Source organism: Miscanthus floridulus, chromosome 1 (genome assembly GCF_019320115.1).
Source record: "Miscanthus floridulus cultivar M001 chromosome 1, ASM1932011v1, whole genome shotgun sequence".
NCBI lineage: Eukaryota > Viridiplantae > Streptophyta > Magnoliopsida > Poales > Poaceae > Miscanthus > Miscanthus floridulus.
Genome location: NC_089580.1, coordinates 144,097,960 through 144,102,731, shown reverse-complemented (window position 1 = coordinate 144,102,731; position 4,772 = coordinate 144,097,960).

The window sequence follows — 4,772 nt, the reverse complement described above, 5'->3', positions numbered from 1 at the left end:
CAATCAGCTGAGCTCGGAGGGCTGAGGCGCTGAGCTGAGACAGAGAGCGTTCACGAGTGCCTGGCGCTGTTTCCAGTTACCACCACCGCGGGACCACAGGCCGCAGCAGAACAAGAAGAAGAACAGGCCGCCGGGCTCGGAGGCAGAAAAGCGCTCATCGTCATCGACCCGGGTGCCGCGGGGGTCGGTCAGAGGCGATGACACACATCAGATCAAACACCAACTGGAACCCACCAAAAGAGGGCGTCAACCACCGTAGAAGGTCCGACTCCGACGCTAGTGCTTCTGGATTCTACTCCCCGGATGGATCCCCACCCAACCAGCAGGCACCTGCCGCTGCTGCCCACTAGTGCCCCGCCACCGTCTCTCACGCTCACCAGACACAACAAGTTGACCCCGGTTTCAACCGTGCCTGGAAATTGTTTTGTTGCTCACATGTAGTAGTGCAGTCACTAGTAGTCTGGAGTAGTACGCATGTGTAGCACCAGATGAGAGTGATCAACCACTATCTTTATCTATATACTACGTCAAAGTTCAAACTGTAAGACGGGTACCGAGTACGGTGTGTTTTACGACAACGGGATAGTCTGATCGGTGACGTCTGAGTTTTTCAGTGAGGTAATTTAAGAACCTGGACTCCCACCGTGTAAATGGTAGCGTGTTACTGTGTGTTGCTTCATTTGTATTGTATTTTTCAAGACTTACATGCAACTTCTCTATTCGTTGGCTTTATAAGATAGCAGCTAGGAGAAAAAAAGAATCTGTCTACTCAGAAACCGGTTGTTTCTGGCCTGCCCAACAACCGGTTGTTGGGAAGCACCAAAACAACCTGATCTCCAAACAAATACAATCCGGTTGTTTTGGATAACATCAAACAACCGGATTTCTGAACATCAAATCAAAATCTGATGGTCCAAATAAAATAACACAAATATACTACCAAATAACAAAACTAATGGCAAAAATACTATACAGAAAAACTTAAAATATCACAATAATTAATACCAGTCGCAATACAAAAAAAAATCAGCACACATGATACTTAAAATCTTTACTGCCAAACTAGAAACTAATTATACAAAAAAAAATTACATCAACAAAGATATAAAGTTACACCACTCTAACAACAAATTTGCAGTGATCAAATGAATGTAAATATAGTTATATGACAGTATAAATACACTATAAAGGCTATGAAAATGCAACAAATAATAAACAATATAAAGTTAGCACTACCTATGCTGCCAAATTGACTTATACTGTCACATTGAATTTATCAAGGGAACTGCATGAAAAAATAGAAATAGCAACGAGGACAATAAAACTTAGAGAACAAACCCAATCATATATCACTCATTGACTAGATCAACAAACCACACAACCACACCACTGCACGGGCACTTACTTGTGAAGCTTGAGCACATTGAGGAACCACAGCTCATGAATCCTTTGGCCACAAACAGTGAAACAATGTCTCCATCAGCAAATCAAAAATTGAGTTGCTTGCAAAAACAGAAAAGAGAAATGTCAAATTCTTAAAAAAAATCCAAATATTTCCTATGGTAGACAAATACAAAAAAGAAATGGGCCAGATAATAGACAGATGCAAAATAAATTCTAACAAAATAACAAAATATGCAGAAACATATATTTCAAATAATTTCTATAGTAGCTAAATAACAAAAAAGAAATAGGACAGATAGGACAAATACTTCACAAATGAAAAATATATTCTACAAAAAAAGAGATAATCTACACAAGCAAACATTTCAAATATTTTCTATGGTAGCCACATAACAAAACAGAAATAGGACATATACTTCACAAATGAAAAAAAATACAGCAACAAAATACTAAAATTACACTATGATTCTGAATAAATTACATTGAGTACTATTATGTAAAAATAGTAATGTTAACATATAACTGAACCTACACAGGAACACAGGCTTCCATCTTAGCGACTACACAGTACACAGGACAGATAAAAGTAGCAGGGCTACACATTACAGTAGCTTACAAAGGCAAGCGATGATTACCTACGAAGAGGATTATGATGAGTACAGTGATTAGCCAGTACGGGAAGATGACGCTGAGCTCTACGCCGATGGTTATGCCGAGCATAAGCATGGGCTAGAAGAGCAGTGCGAGCTTGTAGTCGATGACGGGCGCCTCCTTGGTCGGGTGTGACACCTGGAGGAAATCTGCAGATACATATATTTCAAAGAATTTCTAAAGTAGCCAAATAACAAAAAAGAAATAGGACAGATACTTCACAAATGCAAAATATATTCTACAAAAAAAGAATAATCTACACAAACAAATATTTCAAAAAATTTCTATGGTAGCCAAAAACCAAAAGAGAAATAGGACATATACTTCACTAATGAAAAAAAATTACAGCAACAAAATATTAAAATTACACTATGATTCTGAAAAAATTACATTGAGTACTATTATGTAAAAATAGTAATGTTAACATATAACTGAACCTACACATGACTGAAACTGTTAAAGGATGGCAGCACAAACTAATTTCCTCTATTGCCTTGTTGAGTATGCATACAAATATAAGTACCAAGTAAGAAACCACACTACTGCAACAATAACATCAACCCAATATACTCCAGAAACACCTGCAGTAAGATACTAATACATTGGGCAAAACTAAGAAACCAAATGCTTGACCATTCAGTTGCTAAGACCAAAAGACAGTTTTGATACAAATGGGCAGTAAGATACTAATACATTGGGCAAAACTAAGAAACCAAAGGCTTGATCATTCAGTTGCTAAGACCAAAAGACAGTTTCGATACAAATGGAACCAAAACAAAAGCAATTAAATATATTGACTAGATGAATAGAACAGATTCAAACTAAAGAAAAATAATAATTTGGATAGTGAAACTTACATAAATTCACACTCCATATTAAGGAGCATGTAAGACAAATTGAATACAAAAGAAGACCTCTTATTCCCAATTTACATCAACCTGTCAAAGAAAATACACTTAAAAGTTTAGTGTAAATATATTATTATGACATTGTAAAAACACTAAACATCCATTATAATTCCAATCATAATTCACTGATTTGGTCTATAGACTGGAAATACAGATCCCAGAAGCACAACACTGCACGCGCACTTACTTGTCAGGCTTCAACACCTCGAGGAAGCACAACAGGTACATGTTGTGGCCACACCAGAACACCGATGTCTCTCTCAGCAAATCAAACATCGAGTCCCTGCTAACAACAACAAAGGTGCCAAATGAAAAAGCAAAGAAATATGTACAGATGGCAGCAGCAGGCAGAACCAAAGAAAAAACTAAGAATTCGAAAAAATGGTACCTCAAAGATACTAATTGAAAACTTGCACAGGCACTGAATAAAGGAACTACTGTCATACTACTACTAGTAAATGACAAAATGATCAAAATAACAATTCAAAATATTTTCTATGGAAGGCAAAAAAGAAAGAAAGAAATAGAGCAGATACTACACAAATGGAAAACAAATTAAACCAAACAAAATACAAACCTACACATGGCTGAAAGCCAAATACTTACAGCAACAAAATACTAAAATTACAGTTCAATTTGAAAAAAATTTCAATGAGTCCTAGGATGTAAAAATAGTAATATTATCATATAAGTTAACCTACACATAGTTCTAACTGTTAAAGGATGCAACCCTAAACTCATTTGCTCCATATCCTTGCCTAGTATACATACAAGTCTAACAACCAAGTATATGGCACACTACTACAAGGGTAGCATCAACCCAATCTAGTCCAAAAACAGGTGCAGTAAAACAACACAAGTGGACAAAACTATGATGCCAAAAACTTGACCAATCAGTTGCTAAAAACACAATGGCAGATTCTAAACAAAGAAAGGTCACATCAACCATATGAAATATATTGTATAACAAAAACTGACAAAAGTTCACAGCTAACTCATTAACCTGATAACTGCCAGCAGGGCATCAACTACTACCTAAAATAACAATTTTAAATCAACATTTAAAAATAAAAGAAAATGAAATCACAAGAGAGAGAGAGAGAGAGTAACTTATCTCTATCATTATCAAAACCTCCACTCATCATCATCAGAATCACCATGGCCACCATCATTACAAATCCACATGAGAAACATAAGCACAATCAGACTAAGAAAAAAAAATTAAAACAAACTAATTAAAGATAGAATATTACCTAATAACCTGACCATGTTGATAAGGCAGTAGATCACAAAGACAAATGTAAACCTCACAACCTCATAAATAGGCAAATTGAGAAAAAAATACAAAAAGAAAAAAACACTAATTAATATTACAAACACTCAGATAATAAAGTTCCATACAAATTGTAGTTCCACAAACATAAATTGTTCAGTTATTACAAAAACAACTTGCCACTTAAACAAAAGTTCCAGAAACACAATGCTGCTACTCATGAAAACCTACTACTTGCCAACGACATTTCATAGTCTGATAGATATCTTCTTCTTCTGAACGAACCCTTATACTGAGAATACGATAGAAGGACATCCTTTCACCAGCAACCTCAAAAGATCGCCTAGCCATCAGATTTGCATCCGATTCTTTAACCACCTTTACATACACAGTACCATCCATTGGATCATATGCAAACTTGCAAGTAGGCAGAAAATCGCCACCACGATTCTGCTTAACAACCCGAGCCACTAATTTAGCTGGATTCTCACCGGTTAAACCCTTAGCAGCAATTAGCTGATATTGCCCTCCAACAA